The 19,607-nt window shown below is 35.5% G+C and overlaps 1 protein-coding gene and 1 non-coding gene across 2 annotated transcripts in view; both read left to right on the forward strand.

Annotated features, from left to right (window-relative positions):
* Nucleotides 1-19,607, forward strand: part of ADAMTSL3 (ADAMTS like 3) — a 345,110-nt gene that overhangs the window by 71,094 nt on the left and 254,409 nt on the right. The gene's annotated exons all lie outside the window — the stretch shown is intronic.
* Nucleotides 3,025-3,132, forward strand: LOC134374212 (U6 spliceosomal RNA). The gene has a single exon (XR_010023082.1). It is a non-coding gene; the product is annotated as a U6 spliceosomal RNA (small nuclear RNA).

The following is a 19,607-nucleotide window of genomic DNA, read 5'->3' on the forward strand; positions in this document are numbered from 1 at the left end:
ATTATGTTTTGATTGGCTTATTTGGAATTTGGAAATGTTTTCTTTTGTTTGGCCAATTCTGGCCTATACCACTAAAGTGCAGGCATAGTCTGCAAAGAGATTCCTAGAGGGCTAAGACTCTGTGGGCCTCAGGTCTTTCAGTGAATGCTTTTGCCTGCTTGTTCTTGAGGTTTTAACACTCTGGACCATGTTTCCTTGGGTCTGGACTTTGGAGAGCTGAGGTATCTTGAGGGCTCTTCCAGATAATGGGGAAAAATGGCTCTGCCACATGGATGTCTGAGGCCAGGTAAAGAAGTATCTCAAAAGTGTCTATTGTGTTATTCTCTATGTTTAGCTTCCTTTCATAATACTCAATTGGAGTATTATGTAAACCTTTGTAGGGTGGCCGGCTGTCCTGGTTTTCCTGGGATTGAGACAATCCCAGTTTCTACCCTACCTTCCAGCCCAGACTTTTAAAATTTTGGGCTGGAAATCTCCAGTGAGATCACTAGCCCTGAGGTTGAGGTGCTGCTGGCCAGTGAGCTTGGTGGGATATCCCAAGGGCAGGTGGGGCATGGATGTGTAGCTGTCAGGGGTGCCCCACTTGGATACTCTCTCGCCAGGGGTTATTCATGAAGCATTCTTTCATGTTTCCATTTCTTTCATGTGGCTTTTGCATAAATTATCCCAGTTGCCTGGAATACCCCCCTCTGCTTTTTATACCCCCTTCCTCTCCCCTGCCATCTCTGTCTAGCCCTCGCTCATCCTTCAGCTCAGTTGTTACTTCCTTAGGGATCTTCTCTGAATCCATCCTCACTTCACTTTCCACCCTCCAGGTGAGACTTCCACTCTCAGGTGAGGTTAGGTTCACCTGCTTGCTTGCTTTCTCTCCTTCTTTCCTTCCTTTCATTAAGCATCCTGGGATTTTTTTCTTATAGCATTTTCTACCTCCTAACCCTATGTAACCTTCGGGGGGAGGGAGTGAGGAGAAAGGAGAGGGTGGGTGTGGTGAAACAGCACACTTGGTCAGTTGATTTTGTAATGCTAGTGTGGGTGACTTATTTATCCAAACAGCAAACCCCATGGGGATGCTGCATCATGCACTGTTTCGAGAAAACACAATCCAGGATTTGAGATTTGGAGCACTTTCTGTTGAGCTTCATGTCCCCAGGGTCAGCAGTGATAGCCCAGGACAGTGACGGATGGCCCTTAATATTGCCTCTTCCCAGAAACCGTTCACATTACGTTCGTCATTCTGCACATGCATCAATGCACAATTGTTTTGGACAGTTTTCCACTTCCAACAGTTACTAATACATGGCTGCTTACATGAATACATTTGAGTTATGTGGAAATTAACGTGCATAACATAACATACACCTCCCTACCCTAGCTGGATTTATCTAATTGAGCACTTTCTTCATCAAGTCTTCCCTCATTCCCTTTGTGGTTTTCACATTAATGCCCATTTCTCTGTTCCAGTCACTGTGATTATTTTCTCCTCTGTCTCTTTCATCAGGCTCTGAGCTCCTAGGGGGAGGGACTATGTTTTCTCACCACTGTAAGCCCCAGGTTGTACCCCACTCCTGGCACATAGTAAATGTGCAGTGTTTGTTGTATTTGTTGAAGATTACATGCTTTATCAATAAACCTTAAATGGGTCCTTGTTTTCTCCTTTGAAATAGCTCAACTATTGAGCTATTAACTGGCATTGAAGACTCTGTACCACTTTTCTTCCCTTATCCCCCATTTCTCTTTGTGTGCCCTATGCTCTGGCCAACCTGGACTTCATGCCTTTCTTTTTTGTTCTTTGCCTTTACCAAGCCCTTGGCATGCAAATCTCTCATTGAATGTCTGTTTCCTGCAATGCCCATCTTAGGTGCCATCTCCTCCAGGGAGCTTTCAGGGAAGCCCTCAGCCTGAAGGTGTTTCTTCCTGCTCTTTGGAGAGCAGTAGCTCATCCTTGCTTATGGCCCTAAGGCTTCATCTGGGTTTGTAAGTCTTTACATGGTGCGTATCTGTTCTGCTGGAGTCAGAACAATTCTAGAGCCAGCCCATTTGATGTTTCTATGAACTCTTGGGGGTGCAGAATAGCTAGAAGATTACTTCTAGGAGTGAAAAGACTTGAAGAAATTCTAGTTAAATCTTATTTCTGAGTGTTCTTTGAGGAATAAAGTAAATTCTTCAAAAATGTTAATTATCTTTGGTCATAATAAAGTGTCTACCTTATTTCTTTCTTGTGTATGTGTATGTATTTGTTTTTACTTTTTACTCTCTACTTCCAACTATGAGGAAATAATATTTTTTCTTTCAAGCACTGTCAGTGCAAAGGCTTGGTTGGAGAATCAGATTGTTCTTTGTTTTTGGACACTGGCTGCTGTGCTGCTAATTCTCAACTCTTTCCACATGGCAGACCACCAACAAAGATAGTACTCCTAATCCGTTTGGATGAATCCTTCTTTTAATCCCTTCCCTCTGGGATTAAATGTTAACAATTTTTAATTCTACTGAGTCCAAAATAGTTGAGCAAATTTTCCTTTCCAGTTAGAAACAAGTAAGATTTTTGACTAAAAATTTTGCCTTTGTATTAGGTTTATGCCACATTGAGATATATATGTATTAAATGAAGCTATGATGTATTAAAAATATTCATCAAATTAAACTATGCTCTATTTAGAAACTTAATTCTGAGCACATTGAGAGATTATAGCACCCAGAACTGAGACCTTTTTTATTTGAATTCCATGTTGATAGAAGCAGTAGGTTTATGGAAGAGTCCTTCGTTCCATCAATTCCTCACCAGATATTGACTGAATCTCTATAGTGTGCCAGGCGTTGTGCTGGGTTTGGGGTATAGTGATGTGAAATAGTATTGTATTCAAAGTGATTTCTGCAACTCCAGTCTTGAAACCAGGGAAGAAGAGGCTTTTTCTTTTTAAGGAAGACTAAGATTATAGCTGCTCTTTCTTAACCTGCACGTACAGTAACTGTATCAGATGTTGCATGTGCATTGTAATTACAGTTTACTCCTCAAAGCAATCTTCTGTGTTTGTTTGTTTCAGCAGCACATACACTAAAATGAACAGTGCAGAGAAGATTAGCATGGCTCCTGTCCAAGGATGATGTGAAATTTGTGAAGAGTTTAAAAAAAAAAAAGAAAGAGAAGCTAATTGTAAGGGAAGGGAGAAAAAGAAAGGTGTAGTGGAAGTGAGAGAAGCCACGCTTCTCTGTATACACCTGTTTTATACATTTGACTTTGGGATCATGCAAATATTTTAGATATTTGTAAAATAAAATTAGACTTAAAAAGTGCAATTCCTAAAAATCAAAAAATAATTTAAAAAAATAACAAAAGTAAAAAACCTAACCATGTTTCCAGTTGGTGGCATTATTCACATAGAGAAGAATATTCCAAGTGACTTTAGCACACATCAATTTGACCATAGGTGGATATACCCAAGGACAAAAAGAACTACAAGTAAAATTGTAAAACTTTTTACAGTAGTTTTATTATTGGTGGTGGCATGGGCGTTGTTCTTCTGAGACTGCTGTGTAGCTAATGTGAGATAAAGCAAGTGAACAATACAAATGTGATAATGTTATTTTCTATTTCTGGTATTCTTGAGAACTCATATTCTTAGTTTGAGAGAAAGGAGATGCATAAGTATGATAGAAGAAATTAAGTAAAAGCCCTATAGTCCTAAAGTTGAATTGTGAGTATCTGTAAAATCTCCTGAGGTGTTTTATCTTAAACAAAAACAAAAACAGGACATATTTTCTAGCTCCCTTCACTGAAAAGTCCTAAAAACGATGACCACATGGTCTACGTAATAGCAATGAGCACCCCTAGTGCCCAGATCATGGTCTCTAACTACCATTTCCCAACTAAAAGGAATGAGGACTCCATAGCAAAATGGCTTTTCCAGGTCTGGGGGTAAAAATATGCAAAATTAGGATGGAACATCATGTAATTAACAGGAGCAAGCGAACTGTCAAGACTACTAAAGTCTCACCAAAAGACTCAGGATTCAACTTGTAGACACTTTATGAGCATAAATTGGAACAAACTGAGCACCAGTAAAAATAGAAACTGCAAAAGATTCAAGTATATCAATTATATTTAAATCCCTAAGTTAATAATAATAGTAAAATGTGTTAGTCAGTGTTGGCAAGTGCTAGAGAATCAACTCATTACATTGAAAACGAATAAAAGGGAAAAACCCAAACATCCTGCCTTCTCTATATGAACTGTACCACTAGATGACCAAATAGTAGATGAGGAAAATTTGTCTTTACAGAAATATTCCAGTTAGTAAATAAAGAAGGAATGATAAAATGAGAATATAATCATTTTACAACTTTAATGAACTGATGAATCTGTTTATTGAATATCAAAAGCTGCTAATGTCGCAAAAAGAAAGACAATCAAACATATGTCTCTTGATGGAAGAGCACAGCACTACCTGTGAAGTGGTCTTGCCCTCTCTGCACCCCCCACTCCTTCCAAAACAGCCTGTAGGGACAGCTACCTTCATTTACAGGTAATACATGGTATAGAGAAACATGTTAAATTAAGCCATGGGTTTGCAACCAGTAAAATCCAGACAGTGGGGAACTTTACAGGACAAACAACCCAGTTTCCTCAACAAATAAATTGCAAAGGAAAAGAGGAATAGATAGTGATCCAAGAAGATTAATGAGACTTAAAAGATGTATCAACCAATTGCAATATGTGGACCTTATTTGGATCTTGATACAAACAAACAAACAGAAGATCAACTACAGTACCGTTTATAACATTTATATGCTTTAAAAAGTATCTTTTTTAGAGGCATATGAAAATATCTACTGATGAAATGTTATCAAGTTTTGCATTTGCTTCAAAATAATGGGGGGAATGGGTAGTGGATGGGACAAAGTTGGACTTGGGTTGTTGATTGTGGGGCTGGGTGATGGGTAGTTGGTGTTCATCGTACTATTCTGTCTACCTTTATGTATATTTGAAATATTTTTTTTTCTGTTTTTGGTGGCTGGCTGGTACAGGGATCAAACCCATAATAAAAAATAAAAAAGTAACAACTGCAAAAATCAAGGACAACAAAAACAACAAAACAAAAACAAAACCCAACATTTCCGTGAAGTGGATCATGTCATTCTGTATTATTAATAAGGAAGTTGCAGCTCGGAGGAGTTAATGACTTCACCCAGGGCACATAAGCAGTCAATGGTGAGAACAATTTCATACGTGGGTTTTTTTCTCAAGAGAAAACATGTTCACATTTTTAATATAACTACATTATATACCTAAAATTAAATAATACAACTTAAAAATATCAAATTCATAAGAAAACATTAATTAGCAGAAAAGTATTTTACAATGAAATGTTTCTTCTATGCAGATTTTTTTAGATGTTTGGCCCCTGACCTTTTTGCCACACTAAAACAGGATTTAAAATAGTATTCAATCTAGTCCAAAATTATTTGTCCAGTAATTAAAAATTTATTAGTATTCCATGGGGCTTTGTAAAAGCATCCCATGATGTTTCACACATTCTGATACCAGATCATGTGTGAGAAGTATTGATTTAGAGGTTGGTGACAAAAGGTTTTTTGCATTTTCAGCATATACAAAGGTTAGAATGTGTCAGTGGGCATTACAGTCTGGACAGCCATGTTAAGCACTAAAATATTTTAATGACAGAAAGAATGCCTTGCTGTTGGCTGCAAAACTGTGTTACCATTAATGTATTTTACAAGTTGTCCATTTTGTGTTCTGACTTGAAGTGGCTTTATTTCCTGCCCCATTATAGGATAGTGCTCTTATAAAATAAAATCCCCACCTCATTTTAAGATATGGATTTATAACACCTCGAATTTGGTGCAAAGCTTTAACCAAAATGTTTTAAAGTGTATTTTTTTCCTTAGTTTTAAACCTTAAGTTATTCCACTCATAGTTTTTAAATTAAAAAAGACTTTATTAAACTTGCCAAATTTTACTGTAAAATGTTAGAATAAGAAACCTGAAAAATACATTTGCAAAACATTTTATTCTTTCCTAGGTTCAGATGATGAGTGTAGGAGATCTTTTTATGTGCTTAGTTAGAAATTTCAGTTAGAAATTTTTATACTTTTTGGTTTTTGTTATATTTTATTTAAAAGCATCATGTGTACTTTTTAAGTTAGCAGAGTTAGGCCGACGTGGGATTGGGACACTGTGGCAAACTGTTTTCCTATTGCTCTCGAGTTCCATTTTGTCTGCCAGGTGTGATCTTGTCATGGCTATGCTCAATGTCTCTCTATTAGGCCTGACTCTTCCACACAGTACAGAAAACCTTGTTTTAAACAAATCAGAGTTCATGGGAAATTATGAAACATCTGACATGCCTTGTCATTCACGAGCATTTAATGGCATTGGACCGCTGTCATATTGTCCCATCTACACACAGAGAGAACTCTGACAATTCAGACTCAGAGGCCCCTTAGTACAGGATTTGGGTGAATAAGGTGATGGACCCTATAAAATGTTCTGTAGTTCGAGAGAAGGGGAACTCCGATGGTTAAATACTCCCTACAAAATGGATTTACATCAAGAAACCTAAGAAACATCGAGCATGTTTTTACATGTCTATGTTTTTAAGAGGACATTGCCTTGATGAAACTAGCTTAGACTCATGAGGCAGGACAGGCTGAGATGAATAAAGATTAAAAAAGATGAAAGGCATAGTTTCCAAATGAAATCAAGATGTGGGAGGTGTCCAATATTCTGGACTCAGCAGAGAATTAATTGAATTAGTGAAAACAAACTTGACAAGTTCAGTTACAGAGGAAAAGAACAAGGAAATAAAATCGATAAGGAAGTTGTAGCTATGTTGGACAGATCTTGGAGATCCAATCTGTTCTCACAAAGGAGAGGAGACCAAATGGAAAACAAATTAAACAATCGCTGTAAGACATGTTTGCCTTACTAAAAGGTTTTATCAAAAAAATCCAAAACTATCATTAAATATACGTATCAATTGTAAATTGTATTCCATTATGATTGCAAAAAGTAAAAGAAAAAGTGGGAAATGGCATCATAGAATTTAGAAAATGCAGAAACAAAAGAAGTTTAGGATACAGAAATTAATATAGGCTACATCCTCTGAGTCTAAGTAATCCAAATAAACATTAAGAAGAGATGTTGAAGCAACAAACTATAAAAACTTAGAATTTTTACAACATTCTCCTGAAACAATTATTGATGAAAAAGGAAATAAAAATGTAATTACACATTAGGTAGAAAATAACAAAAATGAGAATATTTATCTCAGAAGCTACCATGTAACTATAATCTATATTGAGAGGTAAACCTATAACCTCAAATACTCTCAATAAATGTGAACTTTTAATATATTCAATAAGTGGTGTTGAAACAGTTGGTTAGCTATTTAGAGAAAGTTAATTTAAATTTTTACCATATGCCAGAATAAATTCCAGATGGCTTGAAGAGTTAAATAAACTTTAAAACATAAAAAGACCATAAAAGTAATCATTTCTCACATTTCTGATGAAGAAGCTTAAAATGAATGGAAAGTGGAATGTATCGATGGGTTGACTCCTTAGAAGGCTTAGAATGTTTACTTATTGATATGGTTTGGATATGTTTTCCCCCCTGCAAAGTTTATGTTGAAATCTGATCCCCAATGTGGCAGTGCTGGCTCATGGGGGCAGATCCCTCATGAATAGATTAATGCCCTCCCTGGTTGGGGTGGGGCAGTGAGTGAGTTCTCCCTCTGTCAGTTCCCATGAGAGCTGGTGGTTAAAAGGAGCCTGGCACCTCTCCTCTCTGTCTCTCTTGCTTCCTCTCACCGTGTGATCTCTTTGCACTTGATGGCTGCCCTACTGTTTTCTGCCATGATTACAAGCAGCCTGAAACCCATGCCAGATGCAGCTGTCTTAGAATAGTGAGCCAAGTAAATCCCTTTTCTTTATAAATGACCCAGTCTCAGGTATGCTGTTATAGCAACACAAAAATGGACTAATACACTTGTCAAAAAAAAGTTCACATGAAAAGTTAAGTAACATATAATGCAAATTGCGTTAAATACTTTTGCAAATAGACAAGCAAAATTAGAGATGGCAGATGAAGAGCTAAAGGAAAATAATTTATTATTCTAAAAGTAAAGCAAATGACTGGTTAACAAACATATGGAAAGGTTCAACCTCATTTGTAATGAATAAAATATAAATCCAAACAATGACCAAATAGCATTCCCCCCTTTCAGCATTACTTAAAAAAAAAAAAAAGAAGTTTGAAAACCTAGTGCTAGTGATTGTGATGGGAGATATCAGGCCTGTGTGGTACTACTGAATACTAAGAAGTACAGTGCTTTTTGATAAGCAGTTTTGCTACATGTATTAAGAGCCTCAAAAATATCTTTACTTTTTGACTCAGCAAATGCCATTTCTGGGAATTTCCCAGAGGAATATTTTAAGTAAAAAAATGCTTTATGCAAAAATACATTGATTTCATACTTGAAAACCAGAAACAATCTACATATTAAACTATAAGAAAATGGCTGAATAAATTATGAGATTTCTGAGATGGAATATTACAAATTTTTACTATGTTTACACTTTTGAAATAACATAGGACATGGTAATATGATGTCCTTAAATTAAATGATCAGGTCACAAAATCATATAGCAAGTCTCCAATTTTATTCATATGTGGACAATAAGAAAAACCTCAGGAAATACCTCAAAATGTTTACAGTGGTTATCTTTGGGTTTTGGAATTAGGGGCGTTTAAACTTTTCTTTTAAATGTATTTTTCAGGTTTTCTACAAATGAGCATGGTTTCAGATCTTATGTTTCAGTTTTTCAGTTTTAAGTCTTTAATCCCTTTTGAGTTGATTTTTGTGTATGGTGTCAGGTGAGGGCCCAATTTCATTCTTTTGTATGTGGATATCCAGTTTTAACAACACCATTAATTGAAGAGACTATCCATTCCCCATTGTATATTATTATTGCCCTTGTCAAAAATTGACTGTATATGTGTATGTTTTATTTCTGGGTTCTTCATTCTGTTTCATTGGTATATGTCTGTTTTTGTGCCCGTACCATATGGTTTTGATGTCTGTTATAAAAAAACAAGAGATAACAAATGTTGACAGGGTGTAGAGAAAAGGGAACCCTTGTACATTATTCGTGGGAATGTAAATTGAGATAGCCATTATAGAAAATAGTATGGAGGTTCTTGAAAAAATTAAAAATAGAACTACCATATGATCCAGCCATCCCACTTCTAGGTATATATCCAAAGGAAATAAAATCATTGTCTTGAAGAGATATCTGCACCCCCATATTCAGTGCAGCATTACTCACAATGGCTAAAATTTGGACTCAACCTAAGTTTCTCTTGACAGATGAATGGATAAAGAAAATATATATGTATACACACACAATGGAATATTATTCAGTCTTAAAAAAGAAAGGAAATCCTGCCATTTGCAATACCATAGATGGGCCAGAGGACATTATGCTAAGTGAAATAAGCCAGACACAGAAAAACAAATGCTGCATGATCTTACTTCTAGATGGAATCTTAGAGAATACCTAGTGACAGAAGAGTAGAATGATGGTGACCATGGGTGGATAGCTGGAAGAAATGGGGAGATGTTGGCCAAAGGGTACAAAGTTACAGTCATATAGGATGACTGAGTCTAGAGATCTAATGTACAGCATGAGGACTATAGCTAATAATGTTGTTATCATATAGTGGAAACATGCTACAAGGGTAGATTTCAGGTGCTCTCACCACCAAACCCAATGAAAAAAGTAACTATGTGAGGAGACTGATATGTTAATTTGCTTGACTGTAGTAATCATTTCAACATGTATATGTATATCAAAATATAATGTTGTACACCTTAAATATATACAATTTTTATTTTTTTTTAAAAGAATTACAGCAAACTGGTTCATTGCTTTTATTGTAATTAGTGTTCCAAGACATGAACCTGAGCACCAAGAAGTTATTTTCTAGGTCCTTAGTTTAAAGACCATAATGTATGTTTTTCATTTTAAAAGAGTCAAACTAAAAATGATGTTCTGAAGAGGCATCCTTTGTTACGTGGAAAATAACTAATTTTCCTGATAGTGTCAGAAAAATGAGTTATCTTTGTATATTTTTTCTATCTAACAGATGCTTCCTTTGTCAGATCAAAACATACAGGAGTAAAGCTGGGATTTAAAGGTACAGATTGGGATGACTGGTATTCCTTAAAAATTTGATTTTCCTAGGAAATTATATTTTGTTTAAATAATGATGGGTAATAATATATACTAGGGCTATTGTTTTCACATTTATTAATGAATTAGGATTACAAGAAATACTCTAGAACTATATTAGAAGCAGTATAAACAATGTTTAGCTGTTTTAACCAGTTAATTGCAGTACATAAAACCATTATTTTTATTCTGTTGACATTTCATGGAAATGGAATTTATTGAATTTTCCTCATTTACCCTAGAGTATGTTTCTTCTTCTTTACATAAGGTTGAATTTTCATCAGAACATTACAAATGTCTGTTTGTCTTTCTTTGTATTAAAGGGGTATGTTTCTTTAGAAACTGCCAGCTTAGGATATGGTGTTACTCTGAATGTGATTCCTGTCAGACTACAGTGAGCACAGGTAATGGATATTGTCATAAATGACACTCGCTTCATTAGAATCTGTCAAAATGGGCTGGGTAAGTTACGGCCCTTGGAAAAAGCACAATCCTGCATTGTATCGGGGAAGCACATTTTTAAGGAATTCCTGAGCTGGTGTTTATTACAACCTGCCACATCATTTCCATTTTCTGTGTTTCATTAAATTTGCTGTCTGGGTGTAATCACAAGAATGAAATGGAAAATGTAATGTAAACTCTCTTTAAACCCCCTGAACAAAATGAACCAAATCATTCATTCAATCAAGGCACGTTGAGCACCTGCTATACACCAACCTTCAGGGATAAAATGAAACAGTTTTTGTTTTTGAGTAGATCACAGCCCAGCGGAGATCACAAATGGACAAAACTAATCGTAATATGATGTTGTTGTAGAGGTGATGATAGAGACTTCAGAGGTAGAGAGGAAGATTCTCTTGATGGGGGTGAGAGACTTAGTCATAGGTGTCTACAGACTAGGTACTGGCCATGTTGGGGAGAGACTGTGAGTCACAGCTTCCAGTGCAATTGGAATTCTGGGGCTGGTGCTAAGTTAGTTGTCCTTTGGCATTTTTGTGGGCTGCACACGTTACATGGGTGGAATTTAATGTCATCTTAACTCACCAGAGAAAGTTTATGGGCCTAGAGGTTTGGAAGACAACTTGCTTTGTGATATGCTACATTTTAATGCAAGTCTTTCAAATGATTGTGCTGTACTTGCTTAGCTTTGTTTGGTGGGATCTATCTCACTGTCTGGAGAAAATGGTGTTGATTAAAGTTATGGGTTGATGACTTTATTTAAAAATCTCCTCTAGTCTGTTGACAGCATTCATACTTCCTAAAACAGGGTGCACAATCCTGAATTTTATATGCATAAAAAATTATTAGTTTTGACATCTATTTTGAACGCTTTAGATTATTTATTTGGCTTAGTGACCAGTAAAAGCAGGGAAGTGACTCGGACATCCACCACAAAACGGCCCAGGCACCCCTTTCCACTGGATAGACATCTGGAATGGTATATGAGGAATAGACACTGCAGGCGGACATTTAATTAAACGGTGGTAGTCAGACTGGAGGGAAGCGTGGTGAGTCTCTCGGCATAAAGGGAATAGTGAGTCCCTGAAACAAAAATTGTTAATTTTGTTTTGTTTTGTTTTATAATGATGCTTTATGGCTTGAAACATTTTAGCTATAATATATAAACTATGAACTCATAATGGCATTAAGTCCAGAGAGTAATTTTTATGGTAACAATTTATGATGCATCAGTGTGTGTTCTTTAAAGGGGAAAAGTCTCCAACATATACTTCGCAATTTGCAAAAGAAAAAAATTCTGTCTTGAGTCTTTAGAATCTGAGTGAATACAGCAATTGCAAGGATTTCATTGAGTCATCTATTATGCTAATCTGCATTTGTAGACGTTATTCCATAGTTAATGACACTGGCAAGAATCTTGATCTAAAACAATAACATCCTGTTAATTTTTTAAAAAAATTTTCATCCACAAGCTGTCACTAAGTTGGTGTTGGCATCACCAGGGCAGAGTTAGGAAAGCCAGGGTTGGAAATCTAGGTTCCATGTGCCTGAAGGTGTTCGTATAGGAGTTTCTTGACCGAATAGCTGTAACTCTTCAACATCACGACTCCTCTGTGCCTGCTTTATGATGAGCTATTCACTCACACCTGCCAGCTCAGGTACAGGGATAGCCATTTCTGGCAGGGGGAGGTGCTCAGCCAATAGTCTACTGGCTTATAGACATGAACACCATGGCACAAAGGAGTTAGAACATTTCTCCTTCAAACCACACAAGCATAATCATTGTTAGAGATAAGGAGAGTGAGTTTCCTTTTTATACTCCAGAGGTCATTCTCAATTCCGAAATGATGATTGTAGATGGTGGAAGCATCTTTTCTCTGGATCCATCTCTGCTAGTAGGGAGGACAAGAGTACTCCTGTCTGCTATGGCATCTCTGATGTGAAGGCATGCAGCTGCTCTTTGAGTGCCAGAAATCGGGGAGCCTGAACTCCCAGTACTGGTTTTCTGGTATGATCATGCTATTGTCTGAGCTCCATTTGTGGTTATATTAATTCATCGAATGGATAGTAAAACTCTATCAGGCTGCCTCACTATGCAAATGTTATAGAATAAGAGTTTCTATTTTTAAAAGTTATATCTAATAGTAAACAAGACAGTCTGTAAGAAGATAGAAAACCGGGTATAAAATAAACCGGAAGTAGGTGACAAAGAGAAGACAAAGATAAAGATGTATGATAAAGCCAGGAATAAGACTATAATAAAAAGAGCCCAGAGCTCTACATATTTACTATAGTATGGGAGGAGCACAAATTTGGTTCTCAGCTTTCTAGAAGCCAACTTGGAGGGAGAAAAACAATCAGTTTCACAGTTTACAGGGTCCATAAGATAATGAACAGTGTTTCTCAGGAGCAACGCAACTATTCCTTATCTTAAGGTGGAAAAAGTTACTGATTTTGATAAAAAAGTAGCATTTAATTCACAAAGATCAGGGTAATTGACTTTGAAGAAGAAACATTTCATGTTGGGTTTCCTTAACCTTGCTTACCAGATCTACAGCATGAGTAATGATATGCCAGATGCTTTTCCCATTAGAATCTTCTTGTAAGTATTTATAAGGATATTTTGTGGGGGTCGATGTGAGATTTTTAATAAAATAAAGCATTTGTATGTATTTTTTTCCATATCAATAACTTAGGTTTGTTTGCTTGTTTGTTTTGGTGTTTTTTGGTTTCTGGTACTGAGCAATTTTTGTTGAATCAGCTGGTAAAGGGATGCTTACTAAACTAAACTGCATTTGGGTATCCAAAATTTGCTTTTGAGAAGAGGACAAGCCTTATCTTTAAGATGCACAAAGTAAAATTTTAAGGAGTCTTTGGCTACAAGGACATTATCAATAAAACTTGCAAATGCTGCAGTCCTTCCCACTTTGACCTCATTACATGGCAAAAGGGATCTGGAAAAGTAATGGCTACAGTGGAAATAATGGAGAAATAATCCCTTGACTTGATCTGCAATAGGCATTCTCAGGACAAGAGGAAGCAAAATTGACTAAACTTAGTATACTGTATCCTGCTAAGACACAAATTAGCAATATTGGTAAAAACTTCCCTCAGGTTTATCCAACATACCATACTGTGTAATAAGCTGTTATTCATAAACAGGGAAAGTGGCTCTTTTATTCCTCAGTAATCTTGGTGGGATTACACTGGATTTTCTATCGATCCTGGCATTTAGGTCCTCCCAAATGATTAGCTGTGCCGTAGAGTGTATAGAACATTTAATGATTACATAGTTAAGTTAAAAATTAGACCTCATGTCAAAGAAAATAAAAATACTAGGCATTTTTGCAAGGAATTTAAGACAAGCCTTGGGACTTTGGATCAAGGTGATGTCTTAATAATTTTGTTTCCACTTCATTGTGTATTGTAAATCTCATGAAATGGCCTCAAAGATGTGGGAAAAACAAGAACTCTCTGATAGCCTTGGAAAAGAAGAAAAAGTTGTACAAGCAAACTAGAAATTCTGGGAAATTCTTCAAATCTATGGAGAAATAGGACTGCAGGAAACTAGCCCAAAATATATTCAGGAGAAATTCTGTGTTGGGAACCATTCTGAGGAAGGACCAAGGCCAGAGTCATCAGGTAAAAAGGAGATGGAAGGAGAGGGAGTGGGATGTGCACCTGTTTGAGCTGAGCGGTGCATAGTGGCATTTTCTCCCAGGTAGTAAGAAGTGGAACACCGGGGCCAGAGAACTGGCTCATGCTCCAGGTAGTCGGCAGCCTCTAGGGGAGACAGGGAACCCCCAACCTAGAAGATAAACTCCCAACATATTCCACCAGACCACACATCCTCCCTCTTCCCCACAACCACCAGAGGCAGGCGACGGGAAACAGTGTTAGCATCCACTGACGAATGGATGCTTAAGGAATCCATTTAGAAAGAGAAGACAATCGAGATTCAGCATTGTGGAAGTGGAGTACCGAACACAACATTAGAGAGTTAACAGCCAGAAAAACAGAGCTCCTAAAGGAAACAAGGATATGTTAAAGTACAGTTAATTACTATCCTTAGATAATGTTAAGAAAACTATTATATTATGGAAAGGAAACAATTAGATATTTTGGACATTCAAATTTTGATTGCAAAATAATATATTGGCTGAGGAGCAGGGTGGTTCTATCAGAACACAATGGAAAAGGACTTAGAAATGGGAAGTATGGTGGAAAATAGAGACAGAAAAGCCTAAGGTATATCCATGAGTAGGAGAGAGCCAAGGGAATGGAAGGAAGACCACAATCAAATATACAATTGAAGAAAGCCTCCCAGACTTGGAGAAATACTCCCGTCTTCAGATGAAAAACGAGTCCAGAGAATATCAGTTGGGATGAAAAACACAAGCATATACACAACCCAGGCACATTGTGTCAAAATTTAAGAACTTCGGGAATTAAGGAGAAATATCCAGAAAACATCCATAATGCAAAAATCAGATTATCTATTTTTTGTTTATGACAGTAGGATTGACTTTCCACTAGTAATACTATGTATTAGGAGAAGGACAGGGACACTGTAAAGTCCCCCCAAAACCATGAATTTTAGTTGAGAATATTGAACCCACCTAAACTGACTGTGTTTCAAATGTGAGAGCAAAATAGAAATACCTGTTCAGGCACAACAAGGTTACTGCCCATGACACTCTTTGAAATAATTAATCCAGGGTATACCTAGCGAAGCAATTATAACCACAAAAATAAGAATCTAACAAAGAGGAAACCATGAGATCCAAGAAACAGGGATGAGCAAAGAAACTAGTAAAACTTGGACTAAGTCTAATTTTAAATTAAAGAAAAAGTTTGACAGGTAAGACAGCCACATAGTTCAAAATGCAAATTGCATAAATAGGTATTTATAAATCTTTCTCACCCACTTTCCCCAATCAGTAGGTGTCTCCTCAGAAGAAGCCAGTGTTATCAGTTCTTGGGACTCTTTTTAGAGATATTTTACATATATACAAGCAAATTTGTGTCTGTATGCATATATTTCACTTCCACTTTTAAAATTAGATGATAGTATACCGTATGCACTATTTTGAGCCTTTTAAAATTCTTCTTTTTAAAATGAACATTGTGAAGTACAGAGTTGTTAACGTTCTGTTTCTTTTGTTTGTTTGTTTGGGGCAAGGATATAGATACTCATTATCCTAGAGAAGAAATTTGTTTAATTCATTCAAATAGCTTAATTTATTTGATTATAAAATTGTGAAATTAAAAAAAATATGTTAGAAGAATGAAATAAGAGCTATTACTTCCAATGCACATGAGAAAATATAATAAAATGGAATAAGGAAAATGTGGCCATTCTGACAAAAGGCAGGATCGGAAAAACAATAAATAAGAAAAAAGCATGATAAATGGGAAACAAAATAAGATAGCAGAAAAATCTAAATATTAAAATTGCATTAAATGTGTATAATGAAATAAATCCCTTTATTAAAAAATGTAGACTCTGAGATGTGTTTAAAAAACAATAGCTAAATGCTTTTTATAAAAGAATATTTAAAATCACACAGAAGGACTGAAAATAAATGGGTGACTAAACATGGATCATGCAAGTGTCAACTAAAAGAAAGATGATACAAAAAAATTAATATAGGAAAAATAGAATTTAGAGCCCAATATATTAGACTGGGCAAAATAGATATTTTGCACTGATAATACTATCAAAAATAGTCATGAACTTGTGTGCACTTAACAACAATAGCTGTGAAATGTGTTAAGAAAAACAAGAATACAAGGAAAAAACTGGTACAACTGCAATTATAAGCCTTTAACCTGCCTTTTTCATTGATCTGCAGATAAAATTGGCAAAATACAGGTGAGGATATGGAAGATTAGATTAATATAATTAAAACCTTAATAGATATATACAGTGCTCCCAAAAGATAATACATATTCATTTTAAACACTCATGGAACACTTACAAAAATTGATTAAGTATTAGTACACACACACACACAAAACCTCAATAAATTCCAAAAAGCAGAAATCATTATTTTATTTTCTCTGACCTCAATGCAATAAAATTATAAATTTACCACAAGAAAAGCAGCCAAACCACACCAAATTTATCCATTTGGAATTTTAAAACACCCTTTTTGGATTGAAGAAGCATTCAGGCTGAAATTGCCAATTACTTGGAAATGAAAGATTTAGGAGAACTGCATATCAAAACTTGTCGGGTTTTGCCAAAGAAGTGTTAAGAGAAAACCATATGTCCTTAAAGGCAGGGAAGATTGAAAATAAAAATAAATGAACACACGTTCACCTAAAAAAGTATAAAAGGAGAGCAAAATGACACAAAGGGAAATAAAGATAAGAGCAAAGATGAAGAAATAGAGTAACATCCACAAAACAACAATATATTTCATCAATGTGGCTAAAAGCTCTTTCTTAGGATGACCAGTAGAATATAACAATTTTTGGCAAATCTGAAACAAATTAAAAAAAAATAAATATCAGAAACAAATTAGAAAGAATGACAGATATAAAAAGGATTACAGATTATGATTTTATAATAACAAAACTTGAAAAATTAGATACATTGGATAATTTTAAAATAAAATCCAAATTCCTGAGAAAAAATAGAAAAACTGAATAGACCATTATTCATAGAAAAATTTGAAAAGACAGCCAACTGTAATCTTAGAAAGATAACAACAGGCTTGGATATTTTTCTATATGAATTCCAACACATATTCAAGAAGATATGTATTTCCTATGTAATATTAACTGTTCTGGAACATAGAGATATAAAGATTTCTAAAAGACTAGTAGAATACTCATACAAAGCATCACAGATAACAGAAAAAGAAAATTATACTCCAGTCTCATGGACCAAATGCTAAAATCCTAAATATACTATATTCATAGATATCAATATGTTAATATTGTATTAATTTTAATACGTTAAATATATTATATTATATTATATTAATACATGGAATCCAGCAGAATTTTTTTCTTCTTCTTTGGTTAGTACATTATGACCAAGAGTGGTTTTTCCTCAAAATGAAAGAATGGTTTAAACCTTAGTCATTAACAGATTAAAAAGTCAGTTATTAACAGATTCTAGAATTATCTCAATAGCTGTCATGAAAGCATGTGATAAAATTCAACATAGAATACTACTACAAATTTTTTTGGCACACGAGGCCTATATGGAAAATTTCTTAATGAATATTATCAACCGGCATCCTACTAGCCTTAATATATTACACTGAAATGAAGAAGGGATAATAGATTCACATAATAATATTAATATTAAATTGGAATACCTAGTCAATTCAATAAGAAAAGAAAAAGAAATAAGTGGTATAGAGACTATAAAGGAAGCTACAAAGCTGTAATTATTTGAAGAAATTATGATCACTCTAAACATTTAAGAGAACCAACTCAAAAACTAATGGAACCAAAAGGTGAGATCAGCAAGGTGGATATAAATCAACTTTATTACAAAGTTGATGTAATAAATGTATATCCAACTACATGCTTCACAAATAGAAAACATGTCTTCTTTAAAAAAAATAAATAAACCATGGGAAACTTCCAAAAATTTACTACATGTATTAGTTTACAAGGAAAAGTCAGTACATTTCCCATATTAGACCTATATATTACATTTTTATCACAATGCAATAAAATTAAAAATGTGAATCTACCTGAAAGGGATGGCCCACAGTCACAAAGAATTACACCGAGAGACAGATACTCAGCCAGAACGTATATTGGAGGGCTTCAGGGGTGAGCAGGTGGGCTGCCGTCTCAAAGCAGGAGCAGCCGCTTGCAGAACTATGCAGTCCCTTATATGTCCTAATAGGTTGAGCTGTCTCATGGTCATTGGACGAGAGGACCAAGCGAGAGTTTAAGCTGAGCTGGGACTTTCTTATAGGAGGGGAAAATCCCGTGCATGGGAAGGTGATGTGGCGGTGAGGGAGAAGGGGGCAGCGGGGGGGGGGGGGGTGTCTTTTGTGGTTCTTGGGAAATGTGAAACTTTCTGCAGCCATTTTGGGTGTTCTTCCTGTCCACCTGCTGCCATTTTAGACCAACATTGGTCAGAACATAATTGGCTAACACTACCCATTTGTAAATTGAAATAAGCCTCTCTCCTAAGCCAGTAATTATTGATCCAAGAAGAAATAAATATGTGATTGCAAATTATCTAGAAAATAATGAAAATGAAAAAACTTTTTAGAAGCCATATGTTTTACTTGCCCAAGATGACTACAGCCTAAGCTGTAATTAGAGAAAACTTCATAAGAAAGAATGAATAGAAGTGAACCAAACAATCAACTCAGGACATTAGTAAAGCAAAATATACCTAAAGAAATCAGAAGAAAAAAATTAATATGAACAAGTGCAGAATTTAGTTATTTAGAAGAGCTGAAAACTTTTGAATAGTTAAATTTAAATGTAGTTATTTGGGAAAAGCAGTAATAAAATGGATAAACCTCTAGTTCGTTTCAGCAAGAAAGAAATGAGGAAATAAGAGTTCACAAATTAGGAATAACAGTGGAAAAACAGGTACTACTAATAAAGTAATTCTTGGTTAGCAGGATTTGTCTTAGTTTGTAATCACCTGTGTTTTTCCTGTCTGGAAGCTCGTAGGATTAGTTCTAATTTTTGTGTTTTGGAAATTTTTCCTGTATGTGAGGTGAATCTCCTCAGCCTGTGTATAGAGATCTGACTTCAGCTCAGAAAAGTTTCTAGAAACACTGGTTATGTGTTAGGAAATTGTTCTTTGATCTCCATGTCTACTATTTTCTCTCATTGCTTTAATTTCCTTATCCTTTTCATCAGAATTCTGAGAGAAGCTTTAATATTTGTCTATTCCTTATGTA

Source organism: Cynocephalus volans, chromosome 3, assembly GCF_027409185.1.
Source record: "Cynocephalus volans isolate mCynVol1 chromosome 3, mCynVol1.pri, whole genome shotgun sequence".
In the NCBI taxonomy this organism is placed as follows: Eukaryota; Metazoa; Chordata; class Mammalia; order Dermoptera; family Cynocephalidae; genus Cynocephalus; species Cynocephalus volans.